Below are 20,838 nucleotides of genomic sequence, written 5' to 3' on the forward strand. Positions count from 1 at the left end.
GTGCAGCATGTATTAGGATCTTACAGTACATGTACAGGACATGTAAATTGTAATACTTGTCAATTGTAATACTTGGTGTGCATGAATATATGAATAATATTTGTATATGTTTACATCATGTAAGTTGTAAGTTGCAGGCTCAATCTATAATAACATACATTATTCATAGTTATAAAGAAAAAAATTAAAAGTTAAAACTGGTAGCATTGTATATGGTATAGTGGAAACTGACAATTGTTCAACCAATATTTGCTTATCGTCTGATTTTAAGCTTGAAGTGTGTGTGTGTGTGTGTGTGTGTGTGTGTGTGTGTCACTTGTGTATGTGTGTGTAAGTCTACTTGTAGTCTTGACAATGGCTGACACTAGTACTATTTCAGCAATCTCAACTGCCATATTGATAAAGTTTTCTGATCATTGAATTGAAATATTAAAAAATCAAAATAGCTGTTAGGAATCCGAAAATACAGGTAGTGTCAGCTGACCTTCAAGACTGTAGGTAGGCTGTGTGTGTATACATGTACATGTATGTGGATGATGTTAGGAATTCTTCACATTTCGGAAACATACGCTATACGTAAAATGGATTAGGAGAAAACTTAAACAGAAAGTATTAAATTGATGTTCTCAATCATAAAAGTACATTGTGTATGTTGAATAAGACTGTTTGTAAGTGACAACTACATTTCTTGGCACGCTGTAATTGAGGAACCAAATGTAGTATCTGTCATTTGAAATGTAGTAATTTGTGTCAAGTGTGCCGACAGCTGAGCCAAGTTTTCTATTTCCAGTGTTCATATATAAAATTTGATGAATATCAACATGTGACACCTGCTGACACATGTAATTTCCTCTCCCGTTGCACCTTCATGTACATCTTGCCAGTATGTCAAATTGACAACATAATTGATAATTCCATGATAATTCATTGATAATCAACTATCGCAGTCTCATATAATTCATTGATAATCAACTATCGCAGTCTCGCATAATTCATTGATAATCAACTATCGCAGTCTCGCATAATTCATTGATAATCAACTATCGCAGTCTCGTATAATTCATTGATAATCAACTATCGCAGTCTCGCATAATTCATTGATAATCAACTACTGCAGTCTCATATAATTCATTGATAATCAACTATCACAGTCTCATATAATTCATTGATAATCAACTATCGCAGTCTCGTATAATTCATTGATAATCAACTACCCAACTGATCGAATACCGCAGCATCATAGTATAATTCCGAAATAATCGACTACTACTCTCGAAGTGTATATAATTCTGTGATAATCGAATACTGCGGTGTCGTATAATTCTGTGATAATCGTATACTGCAGTGTCGTGGTATAATTCCATGATAATCGAATACTGCAGTGTCGTCGTATAATTCCATGATAATCGAATACTGCAGTGTCGTCGTATAATTCCATGATAATTGAATACTGCAGTGTCGTCGTATAATTCCATGATAATTGAATACTGCAGTGTCGTCGTATAATTCCACGATAATCGAATACTGCAGCATCATAGTATAATCAGTTGCTTCATTTTTCTGTATCTTTGTTTCTTTATCAGAAAGTAATGAATATATGTATGGTTGCCATGAATAATTTACTTACCAAGTATACTGTTCAGTTTTTTATGCTCTGATAATATGTGGAACAGCAGCTATTCATGACTAAAATATGATTAATATTTAGGTCATCTATGATGCTATACTAGTACTTCAAGTGTACAAATGAGGCCTGCAAGTGTATTTAAGGTTTGAAATGAATACTGCTATTCTCAGCCATATGGCAGATCATAATTTGTGTCCATATCTCTACTCAGGTCACTTAGGTCAGGTGTCCTTTGCTTAGTTAGCCATATTATATTTACTGGTCACCTGTTCATATATTTATATCTGGTCACTTGACTCTTCACCTTATACATGTAAGTTGTAAAAGGTCATCTTTCAACATCACAGGTCACTTGTACATATTTCAAGTCATTTGACACTCGGCAACATTACAAGTCACTTGTCCATATTTCAAGTCATTTGACACTTAGCAACATTACAAGTCACTTGTACATATTTCAAGTCATTTGACACTTAGCAACATTACAAGTCACTTGTCCATATTTCAAGTCATTTGACACTTAGCAACATTACAAGTCACTTGTACACATTTCAAGTCATTTGAATCTTAGCAACATTACAGGTCACTTGTCCATATTTCAAGTCGTTTGACACTTAGCAACATTACAAGACACTTGTACAAATTTCAAGTCATTTGACACTCGGCGACATTACAAGTCACTTGTACACATTTCAAGTCATTTGAATCTTAGCAACATTACAAGTCACTTGTACATATTTCAAGTGTTTTGAATCTTAGCAACATTACAAGTCACTTGTCCATATTTCAAGTCATTTGACACTGGGCAACATTACAAGTCACTTGTCCATATTTCAAGTCATTTGAATCTTAGCAACATTACAAGTCACTTGTACAAATTTCAAGTCATTTGAATCTTAGCAACATTACAAGTCACTTGTCCATATTTCAAGTCATTTGAATCTTAGCAACATTACAAGTCACTTGTCCATATTTCAAGTCATTTGACACTTAGCAACATTACAAGTCACTTGTACATATTTCAAGTCATTTGACACTGGGCAACATTACAAGTCACTTGTACACATTTCAAGTCATTTGAATCTTAGCAACATTACAAGTCACTTGTACATATTTCAAGTGTTTTGAATCTTAGCAACATTACAGGTCACTTGTCCTTATGTCAGGTCACTTGTACATATTTCATGTCCATATCTTCATAATCTGGTCACTTCACCATGTTACAGGTCATGAAAATTATCCATAAGATTCAACAGAGGACAAAACATCTGTTAAAAATACTATGTGACCCTTAACTGTAGTTACGAAAGGTGACAGAACAGGAAGGCAATATTGATAAGACAATGAAGAGATATATATATGTTACAAGACGTAGCCCAGAGCCCACTATTTCTTATCTGTGTTTTCTTCCTGTGTCTACAAGACATGCATGCCATGGCTACCTGATCAGTTTCTTAGAGATATCAAGACATTATACTCTCAGTTAATCTCAAACTCATCTGAGATTTCTACACTGACGATTTCGTGTTTATAAGATCTTCCATTTAACATGCTCATCATTTCACCATGAGCAAGCGGTATTGATTTTCACAGTGTATACATGTACACCGACAGGGGGTCTATGCATAGTATACAATATGTAATGGGGAGAAAAAAAGCGTAACGGAAGCACTGCAAACAGTAATTACATTGTTGGATTTACTTGTGTGCATCTATAATCGTTTATTCTCCCAGGGTACTCAAAATGTGTCAAAATATTCAATATCACCATTATTTTCGTTAATATTTAGTACTGTGAATATGTGTAGGGTCTAGGTATTTTTTATCCCCCAATATTTTCCTTCATACAGCTAAAAGTAGTGGTGATATATTGGTTTTGAATTACGTCTTGTCTTGGCCTTACATGTAGAGTGGCACAACCCGTTACATTATGTTTGTCACTTGTATTTTTCTGAGCGGAACATAGAAAAAGAATACTAGGGAATAATGTACAATTTTAAATTGAGGATCTACAACTTACAAGTATTTTACATAAAATTAACATATGATATTAACATCATTAACATGATGAGCCCCCTCTACAGGCAGACTACATGATGTAAGTGTAATGTGAAAGACATTTCACCTCTCACCCTACATTGTATTTATCGAAGAACAATGATGACGACGACAACAACGACGACAGCAATGACGACGACGACGACGACGACGACGACGACAATGACGACAAAATCACATAAAAGAAAAAAACAAGAAAAAAATATACATAAAAGAAAATATTCTTATCAAGGCAAATAAGTTGAAATTAGTGCTCTCACAAGTCACATTTTTTTAGAAAGCTTGCAAAAAGGAATAAGGCAAAGAAAATGAATCGTTGTAAAACTGACAAAATGCACTTAATACAAAACATATTTCCAGGTTTACAGTTTGGCAATAAAGTGTACATAGTATATTATTTCACTTAATTATATTTGATCACCAATAATTTAATACAAAGTGTAGTATGACCTTAATTGTCTCATCCATCATACCTATTCACATACTAGAGATAATTGCCAGAGGATGGCCTTTGGATGATAATTTTTCACATGTGGTACGTCTCTGAAAAATAGAAAATTCTCATTATTATCTATTAGCATTATTAATTTAACCCTAATTGATGGTGTGTGTGTAGGTTGTGGTTGATTGCGTGGTCAATATGATCCAATGACATCACACTATGTGATGTCATTACTTGTCAACAGCTGATATTATTATGTCGTGATGTGTCACCCATCTTTATCTGACTACACCTTCAACTCTTGTAGAAGACATAGACACAGACAGCTAGCTGCTTCTTAATCTAGAGACTTGTCTTACTGTTACTGTCTTAGATTCTCTCCATATCTTGGTGTGCAGACTCAAGAGCTTCTTGAGATAGTAAGACCAAGACAAGCCTCAGGGCTAGCTGCTTCTTAATCTAGAGACTTGTCTTACTGTTACTGTCTTAGATTCTCTCCATATCGTGGTGTGAAGACTCAAGAGCTTCTTGAGATAGTAAGACCAAGACAAGCCTCAGGGCTAGCTGCTTCTGTGCCTAGAGACTTGTCATACAATCTTAGATTCTCTCCATATCTTGGTGTGAAGTCTCAGAGATTCTTGAGATCGTAACACCAAGACAAGCCTCTGGGCTAGCTGCTTCACTTTGTGCTACATCACAATCTTTTGTATGGCAAAGGTTGGAGATATTTTAAAAAAATGTTGTCATTTTCTGGGAAATCGGTGCCCAAGATGCATTCAATCTTTAACACAGTGGTAAAATCACAAGAATGGACGAATGTACATGAAGCAAAAACAAATCAAGACCCAATAATAAATCCAAGAAATGACTGACAGTAAAGATGAACTTAATATCTGATGAAAAGGACATCATAACTTAAGTCAGGTTTATTTCTCAGGTTCAGACAGAGATTGTAAGCAGCAGAAATATATGAAAAGAAAAAAAATAGCTTTACTCTTACAATATACATGTATGTACTAGTGATAACGTGTGTCGGTACGGTGTATGTGTACATTTGTAAGTATAGGAAGTAATGATGGTAGTACTAATTAATAGTCCCTGAAAAACAAGTAATAACAGACATGTCAATCTACGTTAGCTAAAGTTACTGTACATAAATGGTGTATCAGCATTGGAATTTAGAGGAACCAAACAAGCTGATGTCGAATAGATTGGAACACACAACACAACACACACCCACAAAACATGTGCTCGCAAGCGTGAAGTAAGACTAGGTCAAGACTGAGGTTTGTTTATTCCGAATGGCTACAATGTCCTGAGGTGGAAAATTACTTCCTTTCTCAAACTAGGCAGTCTTCATTCATTACTAGATATTCATAGAATACCTGGAATAGACGTATTGGAGAGACTGTGGTCATTAGCAATTCGCCATATATTTATACTATTGGTATTTTCACTGAAGATAATCAGGATTGTTCTATGAACAGTGTATGTACACAAAATCATACAACACTGTCAGTTTATAGTATTTTTGTTCCAAACACAACTTGAAAATTTATCTGAAATTTTCGACTGCACACTTCAGTCTTTGTCAACAGATTGACCCTTGCGAACATGTGAGCCTAATATAGTCAGTTTATCTTTCAAAATGTTCTGTTTCTGAGAGACACTGTGGATATGTAGAGTATTTGAACTCACGTTTGCAACTTGTTTTATCCTGTGCATCCTCGTGCTATGCTTGAATGAAAGTATGGCTATATAGAGAACACTGCTACAGTGCTGTCACTCATGCAAATACCCAGAATTCATCACACTGGCAGTCATGCATCAGTCACAGGAATCTGTTCTATTCTGACATGCTCTGTTTCGGTAGACTCACTGAAGTGACCCTAATGTTAGCTGATGAACAGTGGAGAATATAAATTTAAACCATAGTCTAGTCAAATGATCAGTTGTCATGTAGTCCGATCCGATAATCAATGTATGGTACATTGAGTTCCAATTTGAGTAATTTAACCATAGATGCATGAAGTAAATCTACCTCCTAGACTAATGAATTGAGTTCAATCATGTCTAGCTCTTATCAACAATCAAATCAACAGTTTTGACTTTGGTATAATTCCACAGTTTGTCATGCCCCAAATGTTTGCTTTTCAATCATTTTGTGTGATTATCTCCCCACAGCCACATCAGTCAGTTCCGTATCATTTGCAATTTGGACTTTGAAATTTGTCATGTTCCAAATGTTTGCATTTCAACTATATTTTGTTTAAAATATGAAATTAATCTGTCAAAATTAGTCATTTTCATATCAAATGTGCTATTTTACCTCAAAATTTGTCATGTTCCAAAAGTTTACATTTCAGTTTTATTTTGTTTTAAATATGAAAATTATCTATCAAAACTCATTTTCGTTTCAATTTTGCAATTCCTACTTCAGTTTGTATTGCTCCAAATATTTTCTTCTCAATCATTTTTTCATTTGAATCGTACAAGCATATGCCAAGAATAAGTTATTCTTACATCACAGTTTCAATTTGTACTTCAAAAGTGATTTCTCAGTTCACCTTGTGCCAGATATTAGTTTTTCAATCAACTTTCATTTCGATGTTTATATTAGCTATAACAAATTTGCAAGACTGCTGTCACTGTTGTTTGCAATATTTTTCTCAGGGATGATTTCTAAAAACGTCATTAGTTCATTGACTTGAGGCAGGTGATGTCCAAGTATGGTTATATGACAGTCAATGTAAAAATGTAGAAAATACTTAAAATGTAGAGAAAAAGCAAAACGTTTTGATGAAATCTATAACAAAATACGCAGCAGTTCTCGGTACCAGCAGTAGAATTCTATATCACCTAGGTGTGTCATAAAAATAACATTTGACGCCCTAACTACCATTCCATGTGCTACACATACATTACTAGGCATACATGAGAATATGAAGTCAACCTTCTTGTTCTATTTTGACCTTCTACCATGGGCTAAAATGCTATTGGCATTGCAGGAATTGAGAATAAATCAACCTTCTTGTTCTATTTTGACCCTCTAGCATGAGGTAATACGCTATTACTAGAGGTACCGAGAAATGTAAAACTCTGAATTTGAGGAATGTCTTCCTCTAATCTTCTAGTCATTGCTTGAGATGTCTCCTGTACAGAATTATGGCTTCTGAGTACATCTGAGTCATTATATTCCTATTTCTCATCAATTCCTTTAGTTTTGATGATTCAATAATTGAAAATTGAAAGTTATGAAATGCTTATTACATCTAACTTAATTCAAAATATTCTTATCATTGCTCCAGATGTTCACAGTATTTCTTTTTTTCTCAAGATGTTAACAGTATTTCTTTTTTTCTCAAGATGTTAACAGTATTTCTTTTTTTCTCAAGATGTTCACAGTAGATCATTTTTTCTCAAGATGTTCAGTATTTCATTTTTTCTCAAGAAATTCATAATAGTTCTTTTTTTCCCAAGATGTTCGCAGTAGTTCTTTTTTCTCAAGATGTTCACAGTATTTCTTTTTTTTCCCAAGATGTTCACAGTAGTTCTGTTTTTCTCAAGATGTTCACAGTCGTTCTTTTTCTCAAGATGTTCACAGTAGTTCTTTTTCTCAAGATGTTCACAATTGTTCTTTTTTCACTCAACATGTTCACAGTAGTTCTTTTTTTTCCCCTCAAGATTGCATCAAAATTCCTCCAAGTCAACATATTCATATCTCTTCCCGAAAATTCTGAAAATTCAACAATTGAATCTTGAAAAGTTATAAATTTCTTTATTAAAAAATTCTTCATTTTTATAATTGCTACAAACACTCACAGTAAAGTAGTTCATTTTCTGTTGCATGCATCAAAATTAATCTTAGTTGTATCTCATTGTTAAACTTCTGGTGATTCAGCAGTTCAAATTGAACATTGAAAAGGTATGAATCCTTTCATGAAAAATCTTCATTTTTTCGTTGCTGACAATTTTTGCAGTACAGTACAACAGTTTATTTTCTTACCAGTGCAGGCATCATAATTCATCAAATCATATTCATATAAGTTTTATGAATTAATTTAGTTTTGACTCATCAATTAGCAAATTCTTGAAACATTGTGATTTAAAATCAGATTCTACATCTTGGCATTACTTGATAGTTTTGAAATTAACCACGTCATCATTATTCATATTTCTCTCATTCATCAATTTATTTTATTTTTTGACGATTGAAAAAGCCTTGGATTATGAATTTATCATAGAAGTAATATGAATAATTGATAATGTGAATCGTGGTTGTATTCCCAGTGTTAGATTAAGACATTTATAAATGTTTTATACCTTGAAAACTTTGAGAGATTAATTCATTAATTCATACTTCCTGTGTAGTTGTCATGCTGAAGGACAAACAGACAATGATGAAGTAACAAAAACTGAATCAAGGACATTGTTGTCATGACGATCAATCAACTGGCACATTACTTGCAATTCTATTGGTCAGTAATTGACATATATATAAATGTGGCAATTCTATTGGTTGTATTTGAACACCATTTCAGTGATTATGTCTTCATGTTGTATGGAATGCACACGCTATGCAGGGAGGTGGGGGGGGGGGAATTAAGACATACACTGCAGCTGTTTCTACCCAGCTATCACAGTGCTGTAACACTAGTTCATTCATAGACTAGGTCATAGTATGAATACTGTCGTCATAAAAAACACATGGCATGTGCAGTAACAGTAGAACAGTCTTCCATCCGGGGAAAAAGTATTCTGAATCTGAATGGCTACTTTTATGCAATGTGCACCAGTTACACCAGGGTTTGGTCATGTGACATCAGGTTGGATCTATACCCATCTTCATCAGTAAGGCAAGTGACTCCAACATTTCTGTAATTGTAGTACATGTACTATGATGTACTTCTACTCTGCATGATGGCAAATTTTACAAACACCTTCATGAATGCTTTTAGAGTCGACAGACTGATTCATACCCTACCCACAGACAGTATACATCTGTCGCCCACAGGGGACTGTCGAATCTAAAATAGAGTACTTCCTCAGGCGAAAGTCAAAGGGGAAATGAACTGACTTTCAGTGCATCTTAAACAGATGTACATGCAGAGAAGGCCCACCATGAAAGTTGATGGGTAGTATTTCATTGCTTGCTATTTCTATATACAGGTCTGGTTAGTATATATTCATAGATATTTTCCTTGTAGGAAGTTGGTCTTTTCAGTAATTCTACTTCAGTAATAACCATACATATGATATACTGAGCTGTAAGATTTCTGTAAATATGTTAAAGTTTATTAAATTTCAGTGTGCTACATTTTCAAAATGATTGTAATTATACCTTCAAGTTATAGTCAGTTTTCACTCAAAAAATATAACAAATGTGATATCCAAAATGTCTTTAAAACCCTACTTTATGCTCTTCACATATTTTCCTTTTGACCTATGCTGTAAAACCTAAAGGCAAATCCTGTGTGGCCTAAATACAGAACATAGTTTAGTATTCCTGCAAGGTCAAATTGAAGGTCACATGTTTCCAGATTCCAAGGTCTTCACGTCCCATATTTAGGTCATACTAACTTAAGAGATACTAGTAATGCTATCTACGTAGAAAGTGTAAAAGGAAATACCTAGATACATAATGCATATCAGTTGAATTGATGGAACACATTCTTTCAAGTCATCTATAGTATAGCGAGCTTGATTCTCCAATATTTTATGATAATGCAGAAAATGGTGATAATTTAAAAGCTGGATCCTAAAGGGCTAGAATTGGTACTATTATGTCCATGTAACCACTACAATTTAGATGCAACGCATTTTCAAGTGGCTACCTAGTTTTTCAGCATAAGAAGTTCTTCAAGGAAGTGTAGATTTGAACAAAAAAAATGACAAAAAAATGAGATTATATCTTATGACTATCTTGCTCAACAATTTCAAAATCTGTCTGCTCAGGATTCAGCGTGAGATATTACCATCCGCACGTAGAGGAGGCGATCAGGCTAAAAAATGTAAACATGTACCAAGAAGGTCAATTCAGGCAAAATAACGAAGGTAAAATAGCAATGAACGATTAGCCGACATCTACATCGGATTTTAATCAGATTGCATCCGTACACAGAGAAAATACAGTATATACCTAGGGAAAACCAAAATTCTAATATTTCCTTCACACAGTGTTATTATAGTTAATATTGCCCATGAAATTTAATATCAAAGAAGTAATGAAATGTAATTTTAATATACAGTGTGTATATTCACAAAGTGGCAATGATGGAATACCTATTGACACAATGTTGTATTAAAACCCCCAAGTACATACATACTTAGAACTTACTTACATGCATCTGCAGCAGTTTTACTTTGTCAATACAGAGCCTAGATTTCTATTAATTTTATTTGTTTATCATATTGAAATGTACACAACACCAGACTATGTTTCACACTAATGTAATGTCATCACCGCTATACAAATAGCGTAGATATTATATGACAGTACCAGAGTATATATTATATATATAGTGATGACTTTTTACCCGAAGAGAAAGCTAAATATGAATTTCATCAAAAGTTATGATTCTCAACACTCTAAATATATTCTCTTGGTACAATAAATTTTTATCTTAAGAGGCAGTGAATTGTATGAACTTGTACTTCAGGTGTTCAGAGACCAATATTTTAGTAGTTTTTAAGTAAGATGGGTTTTGTATTGAATTTAAAGAGTGAACAGATCTAGTCTAGACATGAAAGAGCTAACCTATAAGTACATGTAAATTATAGAGGGTGTCAAGATATGTACATCTACCACCTATAGAGGGCAGTCTAACAATCCCCCATTTGGGACATTATCACTATATCCAGTCCACATGATTAGACCAAGATTGTGATCTAAGTCATTTCTCCACAAATAAAGTTGTCACTTAAAAGTTGTACAGTAAAAGAAACTATTTCTAAGATGATATAATTTCTCTTTTTTTTCAAGAGATTGATTTTTGGAATTACTACTTTTTGAAGGCCCAACCAAGGGGAACCCTGGATCCTCCCCCATTTTCCCCAGAGAGGGCAGCCTCTTCAGGTGTGGGGATGTTGTTGGATACCGTGACCCCCATCTATTATAATGAACTAAACCAGCTGGACTTGTTCCTTAGTATACATGTACATTTTAGGGTACACAGTGATAGTACTTGTCTTTGCAGTTGTTAAAAAACTTTTTGCAGGTTCTGATGAATAACTCAGTGGAAAATAGTAGATCTAATGAACTAGTTATATGATATCTTGCAAAGAATGATGTTGGATAATATAGGGTTAAAATTTAGGTGTGAAATACAGTTGTCTGGCAGAGCTAGAGAAAAAAATTAGTCCAGGACCTGAATAAAAGACTAATCCCATGCTATCTTTATTGCTCCACTGATAAGATGACATTAATGTGAGAATATGGAATTAAATGATGAAGCAGGTAAAATGTGTGCTACATTGTAGTATTAGTAGTAGTACAACTGTTTGACAAGTATTCAATATGGCAGGTTTACATACTGTATTATATGGTTGTTGACATGATGTATCTTCACAAACTTCATTTTCTTCACTCATACATATGTGTTTATTGCATTTTTAGCCCACGTGCAAAAATTACAAACCATGAAAATACAATTTTGTCCTACAAATAGCAGAAATGAGGAAATATAAAGTTAAATTGTTCTCAGGTCCAGACATTCTCAGTTTCAGTTTTCTTCAGTAGGCGTACACAGTTCAAAAACTATTTCCAATGTTGACTTATAACTAAAAGTGTTAGACTGTACAACATTTTTTACGGATGAAAACTGTATCATTCTGTTTTAGTACACATGTATTTGTTGGGTTCTGAATTCACACCTTGCCTTATCTTTTGTGAAAGACTATTAATTTGAAACATCAGAATTGTATTTTTTTATTGATGAGAGCTGTTTTACTTGTTACTTTTACACGACACTGTTCTGTATGTATGTACATCGAGTTATAATAATGATAGTAACGTTGGGTTCTTATATAGCGCTTTCCCACTCCATGCTGAAAGCGTTTTACAGTTATAATTTGTTTTGAAAAAAAGTGACTTATAAGTCCGAAGGGGCTGGGCAGATGTATATGTGTATACGAATATTTGTTGTAAATTATAGTAAATCTGCATGTCACTATGATAAACTACTACTACTACTACTACTACTTATTACCCCTGGCTCTGATCCATTGCAGCCATTTAAGTGCATAGGAGTAAAGCCTTCACAGTCACAGTACTATTTCTAATATACAGGCAGCTAGGGATTACATTTGTATTTGGACAGTTTGCCTTTGTACATACTTGAAATATTTTAAAGTGTATACATGTATGAAAGCCACTGTTTTCAAAATATGACCTTTGCATATTTGACATGCAATTAGTGGCATCTTTGAATAGCTGGAAAAATCATTAAAATGCTATAAACAGTAAAGTAAATACAGTAATGACTGTTGATAAGTATGAATGTGATAGCCTAGGGCAAGTTAATTTTACTGATAAGTGAAAACAATGAGAGGAAAATGACAAAGAAAAACGACAGCTACTGTATTGTATGTTGTAAAAATAATTAGATGATTGCACTACATTTAATCATATCATCAGTGCTTGTCTCTCAAGTAGTTCAGCAAGTGGGGACTGCCCCTCATAGGTTCATTGTCATTGCAGATGGAATAGGATTGCCGTAACAATATTTATCATCCGTATTATTGATTGCAAACTACAGAACATTATACAAGTCTTGTACACTTTCACTTTCAAATCTAAATGGATACCTGTTGTCTATATGTATGTACACACCAGATGCAACCAGTGTGCCCTCTAACTTCAGCCAATTTGACGTGCTGTAACTTGGGCGCACACAATTGCTAGAGACGCACCAAAATTTGATGTTCCCCTATCTCTTACTATGTAGTAACTTACAAAAAATGAGTAATGACTCAAGCAATCAGAAACTGGTACTCACACAGAGCCCACAGGTGCTATACATGTATGTTGCCTTGCGTGGATGGTCAGACTCCAAGATAGACTACATTAAATTGTGTACATGTACATGTAGACCAGGACTTGGAAAGCCTTGAACATTGTTCCACAGATATTTTCTAATTATCCAATTGATATCAACGACAACTGCCCTTAGATTTTCGTAAGAAGGGAAGCATGTTTTATTTTCAACAATTTTGTAAAATTTAAAAGTGTTAATATTTATTAGGTTTAAGAGTGACATGAGATGGTACGTTATAATGTAACCAAACACAAACATGGATTTTACTAAAACTTTAAATGTCTGTGAAAACTGTTAGTATTAATTTTGTGAAATTTGAATATTTGTTTTTGGTGAATATTATTTTTTTTTAGCTGTACAGCAAGGTTTCTTGCATGATTTACAGTAAGCTGAAATGAAAAGTTAAACATTGTTGTTATTTTTGCTGATTCAGAAAGTTCCCAGGGTCCTGCAGGGGTACAAGTTGAGATGATAATTTATAATATACTACATTGATTGTATATTAATATTAATGCAAGAATAATATCAAATTTGTATTGGTCAGCAGTTTAAATAATTATCACTACTCCCTCTGAAATGTGTAAACATGTATAATTATGGTATAAATCCTTGATTAACATACAGTCACGTGATAATTATACAAGATGGGACTTTTGACCTTTAGCAAAATACCTATCAGGTGATCTGAATACAGGAAAGGTCAGTATTTCTATTGCGTGAATCACTGGCTGGTCCTATTGCAGATTGTTATATCAAAATAGCCTTGATAGTGATTGGTAGTTGAATGTTAAAAATCTTTATTTTTTGGAGTGTGTTTTCTTCAAAAGATATACATGTAGGTTTCAATGAAAGCAACATAATATATAATAAAAACTTACTATATATAATAAGAGATGGAACATCACATTTTTACGCATCGTAAAATTATCATGTATTAGATTCCACACCATGTTGGCTTAGATTTAGACTATACATGCAAGGCACACATATGTGCATCATTTATGTATGAATTCTTTTTATTGCTTGTTGGTGGTGTGTATGTTTAATAGCTCAGAGCATGCAGAAATTTGTCTTGGTGTTACTATCTCAAGAAGCTCTCCATACCAATAATGTACCGCTCAACTCTCTGTACCTGCCTACTTTAAGTCATGTTGGACGCCATTTCCTCATGTATTAGGATATCCTGGATTCAGGACCGCTCGTTTTACTAATTTACAATTCAGCACAGATTTCTGTTTTAAAAAATTGGACTACTCTTGCCTGAGACTGTAAGATATCATGTTGTTCAGTCCTATCACAGTATCATTGTTTTGGAGAGAGTTTTGTGAGATAGTAACACCAATTTGTCTTAATAATAGAACATTTTGTGTATACATTGTCTGTCACATACATTTTCAGATTAATAATAAACCCAGTATTAAAGTTGCCTGTTCCATATTTTATTTGACTAGTACGTAAAACCTACCTGAGTTCAGTCGTGTATTTTACTGACGAGTTGGGAAACACAACATGGTGGGACATCACAAGAAAACACAGTTTTATCATTTGGATCAAGTTCTATTAGATGTCTGCATTTACACATAATTTATCTGTATTTGTGTTACATACATTCTTGTACAAGTAATTAAACCAGTAAGCTTAATACCTGTTCCATGTGCTACTTGACTAATAATGAGATGCAAATTTATGCAGTACTTTATTGAGACTCAGCTCAGTGTGTAATTTTAACAGTGGTGTGTGAAATGCCAATTATTCCAAGTGATATTGTATCTGATAAATGGCTAAGAATTTCAACTTTGTGCATTTTACATACAGGTGGGACCTGAACCTCTGAAAAATGTATACTATAAAGTCTAAGTGTCTGATTGAGAAGGTGTAGACTTACATACAAAGTGGTTGCATTACGAAGTGCAGCAGTGCATTTGATAGGATTGTAAACCCAAGTGACAGTAGAGAAAAGCATTATGATTTAGAGTTCGTTGTCTTGTAGTAGCCTGCGATAAATGCTCTCCAGTTCTACGGTTGAAATGTCTTGTACACGAGGGTTCTAGGCTATACATGAGAATAATCTTGAATTTGATAGGTTTTAAACCCAAATGACAGAAGAGAAAATCGTAACAATTTAGACAGTCTTGTACGCGAGGGTTCTGGGCTATATATGAGAATAATCTTGAATTTGATAGGATTTTAAACCCAAATGACAGAAGAGAAAATTGTTATAATTTAGACAGTTTTCTGTCTTGTACTTGTAAGTTGTAGTCTGGAATAAATGCTGTCCAGTTCTACAGTTAAAATGTCCTGTATGCATAGTCAGGTGTGGATCCCAATAATGATAAAAATAATGTTGAATTTAAGAGGATTTTAAACCCAAGTGACGGCAGGAAAACCTTATAATTTAGCTGTGTTTCTATCTTTTAAGTTGCTTTGTAGCCTGGAGTAAATATGTTTCTGTTCTACAGTTGAAATGTTTGTAGTTTTCAGGGCTATACATGTAAGAGCAATTCTGGAATGAACATCCAATACATTGCTATGGAAGCACAGATATATTTTACCAATGTACAACATTTTTATGATATACCAGGTAACCACCGGCTAGCTAGGGCATTGTGTATTATAAGGATGTAGCTCTAAAGAAGCATAATACAATCAGTAGTTACATTAAGGTGTAACTCTTACCATTATTTACATTTTCTATTAAAACTATCGGAATCATAAAACCATACCAATTATATATCTCTTTGCAAAGTTCAAATGTTAGCATTATCTTAAGGAAGATGTTCTTAATATAAAAACCTCAGAAATAACACAAGTGACTCAGAGAAAATGTAAATATTTTATTCTGAATTTGAATTTTCATATCCCTACAAAATGTGTACAAACAGACTAGAGACATCAGATTGTCGTTACTTGAATCACGACACTATAGCTGTGCTTTTTCTCAATCAGTGATTTAGCTAAGATTTGGAACAGAAGTATGAAAGCTGGTAAAACGTGCATTGATTTCTATACCTTCTATCATTGTGATGAGGCACCCTTGTAACAGAATGAGAAATTTGGTAAAACTAACTGTAGATTTCCAATTTTGGTTGGGAACCACAGTAAACACTGCAAGAACTTACAGGTAAAATTGTACCCACTCAATACCACCCTTAACAACAACACTACATATTTGTAGCTTGTATTGTAACAAAAAAAAACGTCTGAACTACTATCTCGGCACTATACCATAAAGAATACACCTTTGTTTTCTTTACCACTTGAAACAACTGTTCAGGTGGTTGTTTTTATAGGAACAGTTCCAAATGAATAGTCGCAATGTCATTGACATAGCATGTTAGGTTGAATATACTTAAGAAAAAAATAGAAATTTCATGAAATTTTCGAAGTCAGAACAAAGATCTGAAAACATCAAGGAATTTCATAGTCAGCATAGTACTTCCGTGTGTATGTTTCAAATAAAGTGATTACCTGCATACACGAAAATGTCAATTGTGTAGCATTGTGTAGAATCCATGCTGTCCAGATCCATACAATGTAGCTTAATGTTAAAGAAGTAAAAGGCACGCTAGAGCTATTCACTTGTCATGAGGTATAGAGTATAACTATGTTCACGGATATGGAAAAGAGATATTATCTAGTTTCTGAAGTATAATTATTATTATTACAGAAAATATTAATCTTGATAAATTGAAAGTAATAATCTTGGAAAATAAACTGACATCATTGAGATTTCTACTTTAGCAATGTGCCTTTTTCTAGATTTAAACACAAATTTGTTGTTTGTCAAAATGATAAACAATGGATTTTCTTAAGTAGTATTAGGAGATCACCGGTCACAATTGTTGCATGTCAGTATCGTACTAGTCTTGGTCTGGAGGCTATCTGTGACTTCAAATCTCATCTCTTAGATTCAAAACCTTTAAACTAACTAGTCTAGAAGCTATCTTTGGCTTTGAATCGAAAGATCTGAGTTGGTAATATTCAGATTTAAAACCTCAGATAACATCTCAACTAGTATCATACCAAAGTGGCCTAGAGGTCATATACCGGTACAATTTATATAATTATGCATGCATGTAGCATCAGTAAGATTCTCCACGTATATTTCTTGACCAATCACATCGTCTCATTCTTAAATTGAGAGTGGTAGAATGTTGTCAGCTTTAATGCCTCCAGTCTGTTATATTTTTGTCTTCAAGTAAAATAGCTTTGTTTTGCCAAACTAATCAGCTACAACAGTAAACCTCCTTAAGTTTAAAACAATGAGAACTTTTCAAATCGCTACATTTGCAGTCAAGTAACAGACCTCTATCCCATAGGGAATTATCTCTACATCAAGGCAAGTTGGAAAAAACACACTTCAAGATACATCAAAACACTCAAATCATTCATTTAAAAGGAAATGTATTCCATTAACTCTGTACTTCCAGACAGAGTATGCAAACTGTTGCTGTCAGCTGTATGCAAATTAGACACGTTTGACAGATATGTACGTTAATTTCAGCATATTTCTTTAAATCTTTAGATGGAACCCTTCAAGCAAAGAGGAAAATATGCTACATATGAGTGATAGACTGAGTTGCCCTCGTTTTGTACGATGACTTTTATGTAGAACTCAGAGTTGTCAAAAAATATGACGAGATCAAATCTCTGCTAGATTTGTATCTCCTCACCTGATGAACCTTAAGTTAAAGCTACCATAGCTGCAGCTAGAGCTCTGACATGTAACAACTTACGGGTACATGCATGTACTTTGTGATATTAGGGCATCCAACATAATTACGTTATCTACATATAGGTGCAATATTAGACTGTAGCAATTACCTGTACATAAATTTGCATAAGTACAAACAGTTGTATTTTATAGTACAGTGTTTTAGCTGAGGGCAGTATTAAAGTAAGTAACATCTACCTTTTAGGTCTCCAGTCACTTTGTCAGGGTTTCCATACCAAATTATGGTTCATTGTATCATTGTATGGTAAACTACTTTGATGTCAGTTTCACCCGATTCCCTCACTTTGTTACCAGGGTTTCCCAATATCTTTGAAAAACATTTAACAGGTATAATCACAGCTTTAAGTTTTACAAACCGTAAATGTGACAAATGGCAGTGATTTTTTAGAGTTTAAGCACAGTTTACATTGTATGTCAATTTCATGTTATAGTAACTGCATTCTTGCAAACCAGGGCTGATATTGCTTCCACGACACAGCAAAATATCACGGCCTCTTGACAGTGTGTCTTGGACTGTAGGAACCTTAAAAAGAAAATGTGGGTTTATAAGGATGTGCTACTGGAGATCTGGATAGTTACTGTCGTTACAATTGTAAAAGATAAAAGTCGTGATATACTGCCTATATGTACTCCTATGAAGTGTTCAATGACCTGAGATTTAGAGTACAATAACTGCACTAGTTTGTAGAGCATGTATCTTAGTAACATTTCAGGCCGACTCCTTGGGGGAAGAGTATTTAGATTGCAATTTCCAAGTAGTTGTGTTAGGATTCCGTAATACACAGTGTTTGCTAATCCTGAGGTCTGCTGTGTGGAGTTTGTGCATTGTACAAAGGTGTATGTGATGTCATGTCTTCATTCTAGGGAATAGATAGGAGGATGATGACCATCAGTCACCTAACAATTAACCACTGACAGTGATATGACACAAAATCTCTGTTTTAGCTAAACTCAGTAACAGAGCTAGTAGAGACATTTGCATACCTAACTCCCCATGAATTTTTTCTGTGTTTAGTAGAATAAAGTTGATACTTGACTCACCACATCAGGAAACAATTTCTGTGTTTTGGCAGAGCACAGTAATATATAGAAATTTGCATACCAAACTCCTGGACCAATAATTTATTTTTGAGAGAAAGTGGGTAACTCATAGCAAAACACAATTTCTATGATTCTGGGATATAATCCAGGGTTAACTAAAAACATGGAATTTTAAAGTTAATGAAATGGAATGTATGAGTTAAGATGAAATTTTACATAGTGGAAAAAAAATGCAGTGTGTCAGGGGAACTTTACAGTCCACGACATCAAAAGACCTGAAGCATCAACTGTGTATAGAACTACAAGGGAATCATCAAAGTCGTATTGAGTTGAATGAACACACTAAATGTGGTCTGGCCAAGTTGACATAAGCAACAAGACAGCTTTGTAACAGACTATATACCCAGCAGTTTTGTTACACAGTTGAAAGTATCAAAGGCTGTTATGTAGTCGGGGTCCCGTTTACTGAATAGATGAGCCTGGCTGGCAGGTATTATCTGTTATATTAGCATCAATTAACCAGCGGAAGCTGCAGCAAGAACAAAAGCAGCAAAAGTTTGCAAGAAGAATAAAAAGCAAGCTATTGAGAAGGCCCCTTAGGCATTTTAAGAATGTATTTAAATTAGAATGACAAATGAGGGAGGAATCGGTTTCTCCTAAGGAAAAAAACGCTCAGTGCTATTTGTATATTTTAATGGACTTGAGACAGCTTTAGGGAAGCCATTGATTGATTGATTGATTGTACCCAGCGTGGCATCTCCTGATATGATTATGATAATTGTAGCTAGATCTTAGGTTGTAGTTATCAGACAGAATCGCTAGAAAATTAGAACACCAACTCTTGTCTCGTAGTCATACTTTTACAGTTCTACCAGGTAGTGTTACAGACTTTACATGTTTTATTGATTTAGGTTTTCGTTTGAGATATTTGCTGTCAATTCAGTCGTTTTGGATCAGCTTGGGGGAATTTTGGATAAGCTTGAGGGAAAGGGATAAATTCAACAGTGATTAATTAAGGAGACATGAGGCATTATGTCTATAGTATTCATACAGGCAATGTGTTACAGGTGAAAGAATTTGAAAAGTCACACGTTTTCTATGTCTTACTTACATAGTGACTGTTAAGCCATTGTGTAAGCATTCCGTGTTTCGGCTGTGGATTTAAGTGTACAGAGTAATCAGTATACCATAGTGTATTTGGTAAATATGCTAGAGTCGGTCTACATAGCTTAAATAGAAAAACATATAGTTTGACAGGGATATGGTAAATTTACAGAAAACCATGTTATCATCGCAATGTTGATTCTGAGCATTTTGCTTCGGTATAAAAAGGGAGGGGGGCGAGGAGGGGGGAGGGGGATTTGGTAAAACATACTCAATTTCCAAGATGTTCAATGTTAGGGTTATAAAAGTGTAATAGACAGGAAAAGCTGATAAAATTTACTCGATTTCCAAAATGTTCTTCATTTGTAAGTTATGAATTGTAGACGCTTTAATAATAGTTATGAGTTGTAGACGCTTTAATAATAGTTATGAGTTGTAGACGCTTTAATAATAGTTATGAGTTGTAGACGCTTTAATAATAGAGGTGAGATATAGTCAAATTTATTTGGTAACCCAGACATTATAAAACGCGTTGTAAGTGAGAAGTAGAAATCAGGTAAAGTTTAAATCTAACACCCTTAATAAAATTAGGTATATCTATTAACATTTAGATCATTGTACCTGATCATTTAAGCATAATTTTGGAGATTTGATTACGGCAAGTTGCAGCTGGGAACACTCTTAGTTAGAATTGACCCTGCCTTCTAAGAAAGAAGTGTTAATAGTCTGTACTCTGACATACTATTGTATAGTACAAGTTAATGCTTACACTTTGTCATTTGATGCTTATAATACA

At 34.1% G+C, this 20,838-nt stretch overlaps 1 protein-coding gene across 1 annotated transcript in view; it reads left to right on the top strand.

Annotated features, from left to right (window-relative positions):
• The window catches only part of LOC144447976 (dynein axonemal intermediate chain 7-like), an 87,748-nt gene that overhangs the window by 32,606 nt on the left and 34,304 nt on the right, over window positions 1-20,838 (top strand). The window lies entirely within an intron of this gene.

The sequence above is a fragment of the Glandiceps talaboti genome, chromosome 17, assembly GCF_964340395.1.
Source record: "Glandiceps talaboti chromosome 17, keGlaTala1.1, whole genome shotgun sequence".
In the NCBI taxonomy this organism is placed as follows: domain Eukaryota; kingdom Metazoa; phylum Hemichordata; class Enteropneusta; family Spengelidae; genus Glandiceps; species Glandiceps talaboti.